This window comes from Furipterus horrens, unplaced genomic scaffold (assembly GCF_987537825.1).
Source record: "Furipterus horrens unplaced genomic scaffold, mFurHor1.1.pri manual_scaffold_7, whole genome shotgun sequence".
Classification (NCBI taxonomy): domain Eukaryota; kingdom Metazoa; phylum Chordata; class Mammalia; order Chiroptera; family Furipteridae; genus Furipterus; species Furipterus horrens.
This window is the reverse complement of record NW_028327177.1, coordinates 32,956,903-32,975,622: the sequence shown is the minus strand read 5'-3', so window position 1 is coordinate 32,975,622 and position 18,720 is coordinate 32,956,903.

The window sequence follows — 18,720 nt, the reverse complement described above, 5'->3', positions numbered from 1 at the left end:
AAAGAAATAAGTCCTCTAAGAAACTCTCAAAAATAGTATGAACCTTGCTAGAATTTACACAGCATATGTGGTAGACCATTAAGACATGATCTGCATATAAAAAGAAAGGATAGCTCCAACTCTATAAACCTTAGAAGATGAGAGAACCAGATATTAAGATTAAAGATTTTTATAATTTTTAAGTGAACAGTAACATGTCATCTTAAATGTAGCTCAATTCTGTTCTTACATCTATAATCATCAGTAGTGAGACTTGAGGTTTGTGATTCACTTGGATTTGATGTATTGGAAGATATTTCTTTGATGTTGTACGTGCTGGTAGCAGATATGAAGGCATTATGGAAAAGCACTAGTATCTTAGAACCTACACAGTAGATTTTTATATATATTTGTTGACTGAATGAATAGCAAGTCAATCAATGCATGAATGAGTGAGAGAATAAATGTATAAAAGAAACAATAATGAGAAGTTAAGGAACTGGGTTTAATTCTGCTTGTTAACACCTTCAGGATTCAGTTTATTTGTAAATGTAGAAAATTTTAATTTGATCTCTGAGCATTTTCCTAGCTGTAATAGACCAAGTAAGAATATTAAAAGATTTCCAACAATAAGATAACACTTACAAAAATAAAATTAAAAGGGATCTAGAAATATTATAATACTAATAAATCCAGACTAATTATTTACAGAATTAACTTTGTAAACATTCACATAAATCAAGTATATACATATATACACACACATATGTATGTGATTAGTATGAGAAACAAGAGCAATTATCAATATAAATGAAAAATATATAAATGCTTAGTTCCAAGGCTAAAGCTTTATCTGCTAAAACTTCAATAAACAGTAACTATAATTTGTTCATATCTTAATCCTATGTAAAGCCCCAACACAGTGCTTGGTTCTTAATGATTCCTTAGAGTTTGTAGGGTAAAGACTTCAGGTCAAGATAGCAAGGTAGGTAAATGCTGTACTCACCTCCTCCCATAACCACATCAAAGTTACGACAAAACTACAGAACAACCATCATTGACACCACCTGAAATCTGTCTGAACAAAAGTCCTGCAACTAAGGATATATAGAAGAAGTCATGTAAAACTGGTAAGGAAGGGTTGGGGAAGATACTCAATGGGCTGATTACAAACCCATGTGTGGTTGTTAAAAATAAAAAGAAACATCTTAGCTGCAAAGATACCCCCCGAGGAACTTGCAGTGCCAGGAACAGAAGTCTCCAGGCTTTCTGGCTGTGAAAACCACCAAAGACTGTGGCTGAGGAGATAGAGGGCTTCTGAAGTCCCAGGTGCTCTTCTTAAAGGGAGTGTGCAAGGACTTAACTTGCCAACAGATTAACTCTCCCTGAACTCCAGCATTGGGATAGCAGCTTGAGAGGTGCTAGGGATACACAGGGGGAGGAACTGAATTGTCTGCCTTCAGATGACAACTGGAGGGGCAGCCTTCTCCATGACAGAAGTGTTAGCAGAAGCCATTGTACCTTTTTTGAGGCTTTCCCTTGTAGGCATCAACCTGGCTGACACTGTTACCCACACTTGGATGATTCCCTGAGATCTCACTCCACTGAACTTGCAGGCCCACCCACACAAGTCAATTTCAGTGACATTTTCCATACAAATGTCCTGTCTTAGCTTGTGCTGTGAATTTTCCTAAAGTCTCTCAAAAGTTCACAAACCCCAGCAACCAGCATCTCACTTCTGTGTGCCCTGTTCCTTTTGCTATGTGGCCTAAAGCTCAGCACAAGCGGCTACCTACTGCAGATTTCTTTGTAGGTCCTATACAGTGGCCCCAGGCAGGGCACAGGCAGTGGCTGAACTGGTCTGTACCTCCCAAGAGGCCCCAGAACCAACACGTCTGGTGGTCAGCTTTAGACCACACCAGAGCACCACTCAACCACTTCCACAAATAACACACTCAAAGGGCAGACTTGCCAGGTACAGAGCTCCACTAAAGAAAACCCTGCTCCACAGGGTCAACCCCTGCATAATAGCTCCTCCACTATAGTCATAACTAGTCCTCATTCCCAACCAGACTGAAGATTTATCCCTCCCATTGATGTGCCAACAGCAATCAAGGCTCAACTACAACAGGAGTGCACATATAGCCCACATAAGGGACACATCTAAAGCACCCAGCTCATGTGCCCAGGAATTCTGTGCCAGTGTGCCCCACAGTACACCTTCTACATAGGGCCACTCTACCAAGACTGGGAGATGTAGTAGCTCTACCTAATACATAGAAACAAACACAGGAGTCAGTCAAAATAAAGAGATAAATAAACATGTCCCAAATGAAAAAAAAAGAATGAAACTCTAGAAAAGAACTAAACAAAATGGAAACAAGAAATCTACTTGATACAGAATTCAAAATACTGGTTATAAGAATGCTCAATGATCTCACACAGAACTTCAACAAAGAGATAGGAAATATAAAAACAGAAACATAAAACATAAAAAGAACAGTCATAAATTAAGAATATAATAACTGAAATGACTTCGTTAAAGAGAATCAATAGTAAATTGCATAAAGCAGAGAATCAAATCAGTGATTTGGAAGGTAAGGAAGCAGAAAACATTCAATCAGAACAGCAAAAGAAAAAAAGAATTCAAAAAATTGAAGACAGTTTAAGGGGTCTCTAGGATGACATCAAGCATACCAACATTTGCATCATAGGGGTACCAGAAGAAGGAGCAAGAGAACAGAAACTGAAAAACCTATTTGAAGAAATAATGATGAAAACTTTCCTAACCTGGTGAATAAAATGAACATACAAGATCAAGAAACACAGATAGTTCCAAACAAGATAAACCCAAAGTGGCCCAACCAGGATGCATCATAATTAGAATGCCAAAAATTAGAGACAAAGAGAGAATCTTCAAACCAGCAAGAAAAAAGCAGTTAGTTACCTACAAGGGAGCTTTCATAAGACTATCAGCTGCTTTCTCAACAGAACTTTGCAGGCCAGAAATGATTAGCACAAATTATTCAATGTGATAAAAAGCAAGGATTTACAACCAAGATTACTCTACCTAGCAAAGCTATTATTTAAAACTAAAGGACAGATAAAGAGCTCCCAAGACAAGAAAAAGCTAAAGGAGGTATTCACCATCAAACCATCATTACAAGAAATGTAAAAGGGACTTCTTTAAAAAAAAATTAAAAATATAAAAAGTATGAATAATAAAATGGCAATAAATACATATCTATCAACAATTACTTTAAATGGATTAAATGCTCCAATCAAAAGACTTAGGATTCCTGAGTGGATAAGAAACAAGACCATATATATATTGCCTATAAGATATTCACTTCAGATGGAAAGACAGTCACAGACCAAAATAAAGAGATAGAAAAGATATTTTATAAAAACGGAAATGTAAATAAAAAGCTGGGTTAGCATTACTTATACCAGACAAAATAGACTTTAAAACAGAGTCTGTCAGAGCAGATAAAGATAGACCCAGCAATTTCACTTCTGGGTATTTAATTGAAGAAACACAAAACACTAATTCAAAAATATATATGGATCCACTTGTTCATTGCACAGTATTTACAATAGCCAAGATATGGAAGCAACTTTTGTGTCTATCAATAACTAAATGGATAAAGAAGTAGTGCATATATATAATGAAGTATGACTAAGCCATAAAAAAAGAATGAAATCTTGCCATCTGCAGCAACATAGATGGACCTAGAGGATATTGTGCTGAGTGAAATAAGTCAGAGGAAGATAAATATCATATGATTTCACTTATATGTGGAACCTATAAACCAAAATAAATGAACAAACAAAACAGAACCAAACACAGATACAGAGAACATTTTGATGTTTGCCAGATGGAAGGAGGATTGGGAGACAGTGAAAAGGTGGAAGAAATTAAGAAGTACAAATTGGTAGTTACAAAATAGTCATGGGGATGTGAGGATTGACTGTGGGAGTGGGAAGTAGGCAAGGCAGGGAGGGCAAAAAGAAGAAAAAAAGAAAGAAAAAATAGTCATAGGGATATATGGTATAGCATAAAAAATATAGTTAATAATATTGTCATAACTATGTATGGTGTCAGATGAGTACTAGATTTATCAGGGTAATCACTTGGTAAGTTGTATATAAATATCTAATTACAATGGTGTACATCTGAAGGTAATATAATATTGTATGTCAACTATAATTTAAAAATAAAAACTTATTTAAACAAAGAATATTATTCATGCTTTTAGTCTTTTTATTTTGATGTTTGAACATTGTGTCTCATCCCTACCCTCTCTCCTGGTTCACTCTCTTATACATGTCACCACAAGGGAGATACAATGAAAAATAATTGTAAACAAGAATAATTGTAAAGAAATTCTTTGTGGGTCAATTAATCTTTTGTCATATTTAAGGAACATTTACAGCAATGTATTTCACCTATGAATCAGAAGACTTGTTTGCATTTTGCTTTGACACCAAATAAAGCTCTTCAGCACAGTTAAAAACAAGTATTTGTAGGATAAAGAATGAATGATTAATGATTACATTATATAATCAAATATTAAATATTTTCCTATTTAATATTAATGTATTTTAATTTCCTTTCCATTTTAATTTTAATCTCTCCATTAATTTTTAGTGTTACAATAAAAATGTAGTGAGAAAAAGAAATGACTTTAAGCCTCAATGTGAGGATTTGTATGTAGTAAAAAAAGACAATTGGTGAATAAGGTTGTTGAATAAGAGTGCACTTTTCTGATAGAGATTGGGAAATGTATAAGAGGTTAGTGTTGGCACAATAAAAAGGCAGAATATTAAACAAAATCAATACTTTTTAGACTTCTAGACTTTATAATTCATCGAAGACTGTCAATAAAATTGAGAACTACCATGATAAAAACAAACTTCTTTATGTGAAAAGGGCAGGTATTTTGTGTATAATATGAGGTGAGTTGTAGGTAAGTATATATAATTACAGCACTATTTGGAAAAATTATTATTGATATATCTCAAATGCAAAGAAAGCAGTAATTTCATTAGTTTTTATTCATTTCAAAAGATAGTTATAGAGGCTGTACTCTTGTTACTATTTTAGGCATGAAGCTGCAAAAATTAAATGATCTTTAAGATACTCAGCTTCAGGGGTAGTCAGTCAAGTAAATCAACATTTTGAAAAGAGCCTAATGTTTTTAAATAGGTAAAGACCAAGGGATCACTGAGAGCAGTAAAGAAAGAACATCTCAGAGTTTCAAAAAAAAATTTACAAAAATGTCTCTAGAGACCAATAGAAAATCTCTCAGGTATGAAAGGGAATGTGTATGTCAGAGGGATGTGGACTCAACAGGACTATCATGTTCAAAGTCATAAAGGCATGAAAGGCCATGGTTTATCCAAACACAAGATTATTTAGTGCCTATTATGTTCTAGGCACCCAAGGTGCTGGATATATAGTGAAGAACACATCTCCAGCTTAAGGAAACCACAGGCTAGTATTTACAGAGTTTGGTAACACTTAATAAAATTCAGAGGAGGGCGCGTGTGTTTGTGCGTGTGTGAAAGAGAGAAAGAGAACAGACAGATATGAAACAGATCACATTCTTCTAGAGCACCTGAATAAACAGATACAATTGGCTCGACAGTATTTAGGAGGCATTTCCCTCCGGCATTCAAGAGTGGTCGTCAAACTGAACACAGGTCCAGCTGCCTGCTGCCGAGAAATCCAAACTAGTGAGACAGGTGCTGGTTAGAAAGAAAGAGGTTTATTCAAGTGCTGGCCACCTGAGAAGATGGGCGACTCTTGTCCCCAAAGCCCATCCTAACAGTTCTGGTCAAGCTAGCAAATTTTATAGGGCTGATGCGGGGGAGAGAGAACTGTGGACATGCAGAATGTGCAGGGGTGCAGGATGTGTAGGATATGTAGGTTAAAAATGGTTTACTTATTCTTAATAAAGTGAAAGAGCAATGTCGGCATTTTCAGATTCCCTTCTCTGGTCATGAGATGCTGGAAGAGTTGGGAAAGTGGAGAGTCTAGAAATGTAGGTCTGGTGGGAACACAATCTGTGGGGAGAGGAGAAGAGAGGAAGAAAAATCAACACCACCAGTTAAGCATTTACTATGGGCCATTACTGGACTGGACTGTACATTGATCATTGAAACATTACCACAACCCTATAGGGTGGCAATTAACCCTAGTTATAGATGAAGCAACCAAGAACGAGAAAGGTTTGAAAACTTGACTCAAGTAACACACTGCTAATTGAAAGGGATGGAATTCGGATTGAATCTAAACCTAAAGCCCATTCTCTTCCTACTATCCATCTACCTGAAACTGCAAATGCATCAGAACCAAATATATGCAAATGCTGAAAGCAGAAGATAGAAGTGGATGATAGAAAGCTGAGGGGAGAGAGAGTAAATATTTGGAAGCTTTCAGAAAAGTCTCTGGAGAGGGTGTAAAGTAAATATCTATTGCAGGATTATTATTAAGGCAAGATATTTTTTTAAGAGCCAGGGGAATAAAATCGGAATTAGAAATGAGTGGGAGGAAATAAGACTAATTTTGGACTCTTGAAATTGGTTGGATCAATCATATCCTGTAAGTTTTGAGCCAAGAATTTCGGTGAGAGGGCGAAGATGATTTGAACTTTGCAATAAAATGGTAATCATCTGTCTTACGGGGTGGGGGTGGGGGGTTTGCCGGGAAGCATCCTAATTAAAGCTTTATTCAGTAACTTAAAAATAATGGTCATTTTTGCTTATGTGTTTCCCTTCCTTGTTAAATGGTGAGCTTCTTGTGGTTAGGGACCATGTCTAACTAACCTTTGAACTGCCCTTGTCAACTTACAGAGCCTAGAATACAGTACGTGGTCAATAAATGTTAATGGAAGGAAGACAGTGGGAAAGGAGATTGGGAGGGAGAGAGAGAAAGAGGAACCAACTTGAATGAGATAAAGAAATTAAAACAGGGCTTTTAGACAAGCAAATTCAATAAATATTTTACTCTGATACATGGAATTGATTCTCAAGTAGTGTGTGGTCCATGCAATAGCATCATCCCTCAAATTACTTGACATATAATAAAACTACAGAATATACATATGCAGTTAAGCAGATGCTGTCAGCTTCGTGGGTGCCAATTTTTACATATTCTTTTGTAACATTATTCATGCAGTTTTGTTATGTGTTTTTCTCCACAAAACAATCCATTTTTCTTAAATAATAATAATTGCTAGCAGTCCAACTTCAATAAACAACGTTACAATAAGTCAGTATGTGCCCATATAGAGGAAAGAGAAAGGATTACTTCAGAAAACAGATGTCAGCTTCAAGCTTCCAAGGATTTATTATAAACAGAAATGAGTAAAGAACATGAAAAATACTTTGGCAGTGCTATTTGAATACAGAGCTAATGAGAGGCTATATTCACCATCAAATGCATGCTAACAGCCAAATTGCCAGGAAATCTACTGTTTCAGGAGTGGTCTATGCCAAAACACAGACTACAATTATACATTTAAAAAATGGTTAAACAAAATGTGAAACAGCAGGATTAACTTTCTACTGGGAAATCTCAGAATAATTGCATTCTGTTGTGACAAATAGAAAATATATACAAATAATAAATTAAAAATCAATTTTGGATAAATAATGCTATAGAAAAAAAATAAACCCTAAGAGTTAAATTTATAAACTAGCAATTATTCTGAATCACTTCTTTCTTTTTAATATTCATTTCAATAATCACCTTAACAATATAGAGAAATGATATATATGTAAGCTTATTTATAGCTAACTCTGAAAATGATTTTTTCATTTTTCATCCTAGTCTATTTGCTATATGAACAAAGGTTAGTAAAAAGTTTTAATATTTGTATTGGTAAAATTCAATATTTTTAAAGACACGAGTCTGTTAAATAAAACAAATATTTTACATTTTGCAATTTTGTGGATCTTTGTTTTATTTCTATTTTTTGTAACTTTGTTGCTGTTTTGAGCACCAACCAAGTTACCATCAAAAGTAATTTTATCATTTTTAATCAGCTATATTTCAAATCTCAAATACAATATGTGGATAATACATTGTTTAGAGGATTCTATTATACACAGTAGTGTGGGGTAAGGAGTTGCTACATTTATTTTAAGAGAGTGAAAAAAAAGTCTGTATTTCATTTGTTACACTGCTAACTTCACTTTAGGTAATTGCATTCAGCTTTATTATTGCCCAGAGCAATAACTGATTGTTAGTTATTGAAGTCTGAAATGATTTTCTCATTTCCCAGGGGAATCTAGAGATTTACATGGCACACAGCAGTAACTAATAGATATAATCTGGTCATAATGTAGCCATATAATGTGTTATTTACTTGTGGAGAACATAGATGTTTAACATTTTAACATTTCCTGAAGAAGAGTGGGATATTTCACTGAAGATATATAAATAGTAACTGAATACTGCTCCACAAAAAGTTGACCAGAAATAATATTTTGTTGGAATTTGTGAAGTTACACATATATGTATATGCAATAATATATAAAGTTTTTCTTTTGTGATATATTTAAATTTAGTTTTTATTTAGATACTTCAAAAGTAATTTATAATATTTTAAAATTCTTTTTATATTGCTAAAATTTCAGATAACTCACAGCATTTGATGTATAATCAAAATCATACTGCAAAATAAATTTAGTGTGTATTCTGTAAATGTGTTATTTTTACCCATTACAAATTTTTAATTATAGTTTTACTACCCCCTCACTCAGAAAGTTAAATAAAAATAAGCTTCTTTATTATGTTAGTTTGAGACCCAAAGCTTAACATAGGTTTTAAAACCCAATAGAAATGCCATACACATAAACCCAGGAAAATGGAGAAATATATAAGTTTTTACCAAACTCCTCACTTTCATTGTTCAGAGGCCATTTTTTAAAAGCATAAATGCATTGGTATGCTCCCATTGTTTGCAAAATGTACGTGTAATGTACATTTATTGTATGATTCTTCAATGAAATTTTCATGGCAGCAAATTGTAATAGAAGCAAATGTTTTATTAAAGGAGGTTTTCTCTTCTTTTTTTTCTATCCAAATGATATAAATGTTTTATGAAGGTTTCAGAGTATTCCTCCTGGAAATATTATGAGACCTGTTCTTCTCACAAAGCAGGAGAGATTTTTGCATTTTAATGCCATTAACCCTAATGAGTGTTATCCACAAAACACCTTATGCATCAGAAACATAACATCTTTTTTCTCAAATAAAAAAATAATAATAAAATAAACCAAAACTTCCCTGGGCTATGCAAAGAGATTTATAGTCCTCAGAACTGAACTTAGTGTGTATAATGTATGCTAAGTGCATACTAATGCTTTTACTAATTCTGGAAAGCCTCGCTGAAAACAATGACTGTGAATGCTTCTTAGCAAAGAGTTAATAGCAAAAAACATCAGTGAGGGGTCATATTATTCAGACTATAAAATATAGTGTAAAGTATAGTTAGTGAAGGTAGCTAGATATTAATAAAGGAAGGGGGGAAAGGGAAAAGGGAATCATACATAAGAAGCCAAATAAACTAGGGAGCTGAATCCAACAATGAGCCTGCTTGCTTCCCTAGGGAGTTACAGCTTCACACACTCCCAAAGGCTTTATCTGCCCTCGGGATCTAATCCCCCAAAGTTGGCAGGAGGGATCATTATCTAGGGAGGAATAAAAACAGCAGGAAAAATTCCTCTGCTAGGCGCATGCACAATAGAAACCAAGAGGGCACAGGGGGTGGTGCTCCTACTGTGAGGCATGAGCAGTAGGAACTAAGATGATGACTATAAAGTCCCATCTGTCTAGCCTGGATACAATTAGATAAGGGACCCAGAATGCTGGGAGATCTAGATAATAGATTTGTTAAGGGGAAAGTTCCAACACAAGCCTGCAAAAGATTGAGAAGTTGATTGGTTAGTTTGAAGAAGAACCTGGTCCTTCCCAAGCCTGAGATGATATAGCCCAAGTTAAACAAAGCTCTCTGTCTCTCCCTATCTCTCTCCTGAAAATACGTGCTTGCCCCATGTGTTTGCATGTTCTCTCTCCATAGCAACCATGTGGCCCTAGGAACAGCCTGGGGCCTGGGGCCTGGGGCCTGGCTGTGTGGCTTCTAAGTATGATCCTGGGCACAGCACCAGCCAGAGCACAGCCAGCACAGACCAAGCTAGCCAGGTGGGGAGAGATGTGGGCTAAAATGGACTAAGCTTCAGCTTGGTACAGAATATCTAAACATTAGACTTTGTACTGAACCTGATGAAGATAAGGTTGGAGTTTTTCCATGACGGAGTGGATTGAGATGGGACACTGAGAACCTGGGGGCAGTCTTCTATTTCCATTCCAATAAATATTACCATGAACGACACCTCCCATATGTGGGTCCCTGCAATGCTTTTCTTGAGACCCTATGAAAGGACTTCATTTCTATCAGCAACAGTATCACCATAAACAATTTAAACTAGAGTTTAAACAAAGTACACAATAAATGAACAATAAATATTGCGAAGAAATGTCCCTGATATAAAACAAAATGCTACCCACCTATTTATTTCAAAGGACAAATTTCTTGCTTTTCACTGTGTCCACCAGCATTGATGTCACCGAGAGATTTTAAATCGGTGGACATAATTCTATTCTAATCAGAAATTCTTCAGGGCAACATGTAGAAAAGGGAATATGAGATGCATATTTGGCTTTATTCCCAACTAGCTTTCTAACCCAGTCTTGGAGAAAAAGGCCTGCCAATATCCAAACAAAGTTTACTTTTCATTTTAATTTGCTGAGATATAACAGAGAATTTACAAAATGTAACTCACTGATGTTTCACTAATGTATAGAATTCAATCCAGTTTACAAAATACTTTCAATTTCAGGTCTTATATTTAAAATATGTACTCTTACAACAATCTGGAAAAAGCAAGAAATGATGCAGTTGGAGAAGTCTTTATGAAAGAAGAGATACGTGTGCTGAGTTAGCCAGGCAGTGAGCACTGGGAATGGGAACGGGATGAGCTGAGTAGAGGCAGGTATTCCTGACAGAAGAAGTAGCAGGTGAAAAGACCCGGAGCTGAGTACTCTGCATCGAGAAGAACTGAAGCACAACTGTAGCAAAGGTGTAAGACTGGCAAAAGAAGTTCCATCACCAAGGGAATGGGTAAAAATTTATGTTATATTTATGTGATATAAATATTACACAATTATAGACAAACTAGCTAAACAAAATTAGTATGCATTGAACTTAATAACAAAATTTAGTGAAAAACAGGTTAAAGGATAATATGTATGGTGTGTAACTGTTACTGTACATAGACAGCTGGAGCACCAGGGGGTCTCCTCCATTGGCCAAGATGGTGGAAGGGGGAGGTTCTTTCATTGAGCATGTGAAAAGCTAGAAAAATGAATGGACAAGGTCCTGAGCACGCCAAAACTTAACAAGATAATGGGTAGGGGGAAGCTCTCCCTTTCCTATCCCTGGAAGAATGGCAGGCTTGAGCAGGAAGATGAGAGAGTCTTTGGGAAAAGAGTCCATCATTCTCCCAGGTGGCGCAGCACCTGAATAAACCTCTTTCCTATTCATGCCAACACCTGCCTCATGAGTTTGGCTTTTTGTGGCAACAGGCAGCCATACCTCAGTTTTTGTTCAGTGACAGACCATTTATGTACAGTTTAAGAATACACAGACTAATACTGAATTTTTTATGGTTATATATACATAGTAAAAAAAGAACAAAACAAAACAAACCACAGACTGGAAGAATATGCACCAATATTAGGAAATTATTTCTCTGGGGGAAACGGGAAGAACAACAAGAATAGGGGGTTTGAGAAGTCCCAATAATTGATCTCTACTTACCTCAGCACTAAGTAACAAAAAAAAAAAAAAAGGCAACTGGGGAGCAAACTATTACCTCTATTTCAGTCAAGTCCAGATTGAGGAAGGTGATGTAAGAATGCAGCAAATAGGCTTCTTAATACTGGAAATAAACATACATAAATTATTTGCCCATGCTCTCATGAGCCACTGTAGACTTATGAAGACCATTCCTGTAGGGACAGAGCTCCCCCCTGTAAAATTAACAGTGTGTTGTTGCTGAAGAGCAATGCTGTGCTTCCACTGACTGAAGAGGAGGAGCAGAACATCCAGACCCAGTGCAGTTTCTTCTCCCAGACTCATGACCAAGAGAAATGGCTCCTCCTCACAAGAAAGGCAAGTGACTGGGGAGGCCAGCATTGCTGTGCTAGTAGGTGACCTCCACGTACAAGAAAATAGCAGGAGGCAGGAGTAAGCAGGAAGCTTTTCTCCTCTAAAAGGTTTAGAAATAACTTGCAAAGAATGCAGACTTCCCCCTAGCAGCTATTGTGGTTTGTTTCGCTCACCTAATATATTCTAAACACCAAGAATAGTGGCTGGCTCATAGTAGGTACTCAAAAAATATTTGTTGAATGAATAAAGTTCTTATTTCCTTAATAAAATGATCTGAAGAAAACATCACTGTTATTATGTATTTATTTTTGATGAAGAATACACAAGTATTATAACACTTGCTTTATAATCCTGTAAGTTTGGAATATTTATGTACAAAAAGTATGAGGTTAGACATAATCTTAGTAGTAAAGATAGACTAAGAACAGATCTCAAAGGCACTTGAATACCTTGTAGGTGGATTAGACTCTAAAACAAAAAATTTATTGAAGACACATTGCTACTGAATTTAACAAGCCTGAGGTCCATTTCCTAGGTTACAAATCATTTGGGACAGAAATGAGAAGAAAGGGAAAAAATCTGGTGAAGGGAAAACCTTTGGCACAAATTATGGTGTTATTTTTGCCTCCTTCCAGCTCTGTTTTTAGGGGTGTGTTTGTGGAAACTGCTTCATCATGAAAACCATGAGTGGAGAAAGATGTCACCCCTCAGAGCGTTTGATTTCAGATAGGTGTTGGGACAAAAACTTTGGAGTCAAAGTAGCCAGACTCCAGTTTGTATATGATTGAGTTTGGCTGGAGAATGTCTTTTAATAGCCGATATTCCAGCAGTAGTAGGAGAAATAATCTGGCCATTAAAGACAATTATTTTACCCCAAGGAAAGGAACATTTTTATAGCAGAATGAGTCGCATAAAATGTATGGCTTTGACAGTTTCTTTCATTCTTGCTTCCAAGTAAGGTTAAGGGTGCTTGAATCAAGGCTCACGAGCATTGTATTAAGCAGCTAGTTTTCAGAAAAATTCCAAAACCACATAGAGACATCCTCCCCCACCCACACACATGTGCCACTTTGCTCACTCCTGATTTCCCCAATTCCTGCACCTCAAAATGGACCTAGCATGAGTTTAACCAGTAAGGTACCCTCGGCAAAGTGGGGAACAGAGAATCTCATAGTACTAAGATCAGGTGGGACACAAGCATTATCATGTTCAAAAAATGTTTTTTAACAATAATTTAATTTAGTGGATTGTTGGGTAGTAACAAAAATTTAGGGAAAGTACTTTAAATGGTGTAATGTGTATATGAGTCTAGAGCATAAAAACTGGAAAGATTCTTAATATTGGCAAACCAATCCACTCTTTCTGAAAACCAATCTTCAGAATCAACTTCCCTCTTTCTTGCCTTTTTTTCTAAAGCTTCTTTTCTTCTTCTTCAACTTTTGATTACCTATATATTTAAAAGTTGAAAGAAAAATATATTTCCTCAGCAAAATCACACAAGGAAGGTAACTTTTCCTCCAAAGTCAGGATAATCTATTCCTTTCAACATTTCTTTCTAGTAGCTAGTATGGAGCAGTGATGATGAAGAGAATAGGCTCTAAACTCAGGGTGCCTGTCACCAAACCCTGGCCCCAACACTTAGCAGCTGTGAATTGACCTTGAGCAAATAATTAAACCTTACCATGGCTTAGTTTCCTCATCTCTAAATATGGCTAATTAATATTTGTTAACTCATTAGGTTGAGATATGAAGTAAGTTAAAATCAAAATAACAATACTTTATTTTATATGTAATGCATAATAAGCAGTCAAAATGTTAACAAATGGGCTGTTAACATTTTAAATTATTTATAATAAGTTACATGACTTTGCACACTTACAGCATATCTGTTCTAAATGATAGGTATATAATACCAAACACATGGTAACAAATTGCCCTGGTTGGTGTGGCTCAGTGGATTGAGTACTGGCCTGTGAACCAAAGGGTTGCTGGTTCAATTCCCAGTCAGGGCACATGGCCTTTGTTGGGGGCTGTGCCCAAGAGACAACCACACATTGATGTTTCTTTCTCTCTCTTTCTCCCTCCCTTTCCCTCTCTCTAAAAATAAATAACTAAAATCTTTTTTAAAAAACCACATGGGTAACAACGAAAACACTGGTTAACTTACATGGTTCTAGACCTCCTCTTCTAGTTAATTCACTAATTGTTTTATTTTGCCTTGATAAAGTTTTATTCAGTAAGTTCCTAGAGCCTTAAGTCTAATTTGTATTTTATCTACTTTATATAATGCCAGATACTGAGCATTATTTACCATTTTTTTTGTTTGTTGGATGCAAAAGCTAATGTACTTGCTTCTGGTTTCAATTTTGTCTACATGCCTCTCAGGTTTCTAGAGAAGACTGAAGCCCACCGTTCATTGCAGAAAGAGTGCTCATGTCAGCATATGACAAAGCAGCTGTGTCACGCACTGGAAGTGTTAAAGACAAGTACCATTAATTTAATAAAGGCCTGCAAAGAAGACTCCAGGTGGCAGTTTAGTCATAGGTGGTCACACTGTCTACCACCTGACCCTGCCATCTTGACCACAGTGACTTCATGGCGGTGGCCAACTAACTCCAAACCATCCAGTGTCTCCTGAGATAGGATGACATGACAGTATTAACTCACTATGACACTGACACCCAAACTAATCACATCTTCCTTCTGGATGGGACTGGATTGGGGAACATGTAGAAAGGCAGATCATTGGTGGTGGAAGCAGGAGTGAAAACATGCCAAAGGAAGCCCAGGCAGGAAGAAATTAGATGCCTCATGAGGAGGAATGGGGCCCAGACAGTGGAGAAAGCAATGAAGTAACTTGATAGTTTCATTGGCTCTCTGAGGTTGCATTCCATTTGCTGCAAGGCCTGGCCATTCAGTGTTTCTTATTCTTACTTAAAACAGCTCTTTTTTCCCCCCCCTGGCTTTAGTTAAGGATTGAAAAAATTCTTGTTTTTGTTATTTTTATATGATTCTCTGTATGAAGAAACCTGAATAAATCTTTGTTCCTTGCTAATAAAAAATCTATATAAGAACCAAAATAACACACACACACACACACACACAAAATCAGGTAACTCTGGGACTTAAAACATGCACCACACTAATGCAGCTTATTAGTGTACTTATGATTGATAATGAAAAAGTTACATTTACAGTATTTTAATACTGGGCAACCGTTTGCATTTTATAGCAAAATATTTTGTTTGCTTTTCATGCCTAATCTATAAAGGGATTTCTGAGCATATTTCCTAAATGGTCCATATTTTAAGTCGTCGTCAGCAGCCGTCCGTCTCGAGAGACGATGGTGTAGCTTCTTAAGAGTCTATCTGCACCGCCGAGAATGGCTGTGCAGTCCAACTCGGGAGTGACACGGTATCTGTCTCCTCCCGTGTTGAATCGACATCTTGTGATGACGCTGGAGTGTCCTCTCCAGTGAAGCTGAAGCTACAGAGCCTGGGCAGGGTGATATGGAGGGTCTGCTGTTGCCCATGCAGCAGACCCCCCCTCTCTTCGCAGCTGAAGGGTCCAAGGGAAAGACAGAGTCAATACAGCTTGGCTTCAGGTGCGCCGCAGGAGTTGCCGGTGTTGACTACAACGTCGAACCGCCTTAGGGACTCCGGCTCCGGATTTTCTGTCGGGGTTTACTCCCTTAGCCTTTCCCCTGAAGAGGTATGCCGCAAGGCAGCGGAGGTTTTTTTGGAGTCAGAGTTTTCCTTCTCTGATGTGCCCTGACTGGAAGATCGAACCAGCGACACTTAGCTCGCAGGCCGACGCTCAATCCACTGAGTCAAACCAGCCAGGGGTAAAATAATCATAGTAATAATGAGACTAGCAGATATCATTTTCTTAGTGCTTCCTGGTAGTGAAGGCATTGCAGACAGATTATCTGTAGAAGATAATTAACAGATGAATCATGGAAAAGGGGCGAGGAAGTGACATTCTGCAGCTCCTCACACATATCTCTGGGGTCAAAAGGAGGACGATTGTCATCATCAAACACAGAGAAATGGGAAGATGTAGATAGATAACTTTGCAAATAAGTTGGAGATAGACCTATAACTAGATTATTCTTAATCACACCCTGAGTTGAGTAGTTAATTGCGTTACATTGTGAACCCAGATTAACCAGTAATAGAGAAACGGGGGAGAAGGAGAAGGGAGGGGGAGCTAATCACATTAGTATGAAACCAGTTTACTTTGTCTACTGCAAGTGTGCAGGCTCCTGGCTGGCTGTGCACCTGACTCTGCAGGCTTGTGAATAATCACCTCGCCTTGCTGCTGAAGTCCTGTGTCCCAGTGTTTTATTGTGAGCATTTCTCACATTTACTGTGTGAACTTGGGAAAGTTTTCCAACCTCTGAGCCTTAGTTTCCTCATCTGTAAAATGAGAATAGTAATAGCATCTCCCAATGTGCTCAGGAGGTTTGAGTTAGTACACACAAAGCGCTTGGCTGATGCTGGCACATGGCGAAAGCTTTCAATAAATATGGCTTGATTAGATCCACCTGTCCACCCACAAGTGTAAGAAGTGAAGAGCATGAAAGTGGACGTCAGGAATCTGGAGGCTCCGCTCTCACACCAACTAGATGTGTGTTCTTGACAAACTCAACCTCTCTGAGACTCAGCTTCTGATTCCTGAGATGGAGGGGATATTCTAAGCAGCTGCTTTTGGGGAGGTGGTTGCAGCTGGGATCAGTAGTGAATGCCATGGACCCCAATGGGTGCTCCACAATGTAGACCTTACAGATCAAGAATGTTCTGTCTTGCACAATAGGTGTTAGAAAGAAATCCTCCCAAAAGAAAGAGCATTTCACTATCTCTGCCTCACAAACAGAATTCTGAGAATTCATTTCCTCTTTTATCAGAAACAAAATGACTACCCAACTACAATCCTATGTGCAATTGTATTGCTGGCATTTATTTTTCTGAGGTACCAACATGGCAAAGCTCCTATGGGACCTGCATACACAATAAGGGATCCTCCAGAGGTCTGCTCATGGATAAGAAAGTATCTATCTAACCTGGTTTCCTCAAAGATCAAAGGAAATAGAGCATGTCAACACTTAGGATAGTTCTTGGCGCACAGTGCATGCTCAATAAACATTAATTGTGTTTATAATAATCACAGCACAGTCATTTTATAGCCAGTATCTATGACAGGTTATTTAAATTCCCTGAGACTCAGTTTCCTCTCCTGTAATTGGGGGGACAATAAATACCTTATAAGTATATTTTAAGTACTTATATAAGATATAACACATTAGCCATTTATACTAATTTCATAAAGCAATATTACAATTGTAATAGTATTATTTTTAAATAATTTATTTATTTAAATTGTTTATATTAGATAAATTTAAGAATATTGAGTTTCTGAAAAATCCATTGCGCTTTAACTTTTAAGAGAAGTGATTAGTCTTCCTAGATATTATAAACTATATATTTGACAACTTGCGTTAGGCAGTCACAGTTTGAATTTTTGTTCATTTACTTAAAATTATCCTGTAGGTATTATTCTATTTAAATAGCTGATGATTTTGTTTTCCTATATGGAGAGTATGTAAACATTTTATTTTTAAATGTCAATTTTTAAATATCCCCCCAAAACCTCACTATAAGACTAGATTGTCCTCCCAAGTGCTTCCATAAGCATTCTGTGAATTTCTATCTATTAAATTAACTTATTTGTTTGCTTGTCAGTGTCCCTTGCTAGCTTATAAATTTCTAGAGAAGAACTGTATCTTCTGTATCTTATAACTCCATCATAAGGAACGTAGGGGTCATCCAATAAATATTTGTTAAATTAACAAGTAGAAAAAAACCCACCTTTTAGAGGACTGTAAATCATACATTTACTTATAAGGAAACTAAATATTTCTATTGAATATCTACCTAAGTTATTGTTAGACTCATAAGGCCATTATGCTCCAAAGGTGGTGAAAGCAGATTAGATATTTCATTGTTTGACCCCAAGAAGGAGAAAGAAATTGATCAAAATTTGTCACCGGAGTACAAATTAACAAGGCATTAAAACATCATTTGAAACCTAACATGGTATGCACATCATATGGCTATTAGTAATTTAATTATTGATGATACTTTTGATATTAGAGAGCTTTGATACTGAAGTATTGAAAGCATATCAACACCTGTCTTTGCATGCACTTTCTCTTGTGTATTTAAATATGGGCACCAGGCTCAAGCTACTTTATGCTGATGGAGGTAGAAGGGGAGTCAGAGGTGGAAGTCTGCTACTGAATTTGAATTATGTAGAGAATATAGCATGTTTTACTCTCTTGTCAATATCTCCTTCCAGCTGGTGCTGACATAATTGGGTATATTAAGCACAGAAGAAGACCTTTTAAATTCAAAGTACTGTTCCAAGTCCTATGAGTAGCTATGAAAGTTGCCTGAAGTAATCAGTAACACATGATTAGGTATATAGTTCTGGTAGATTA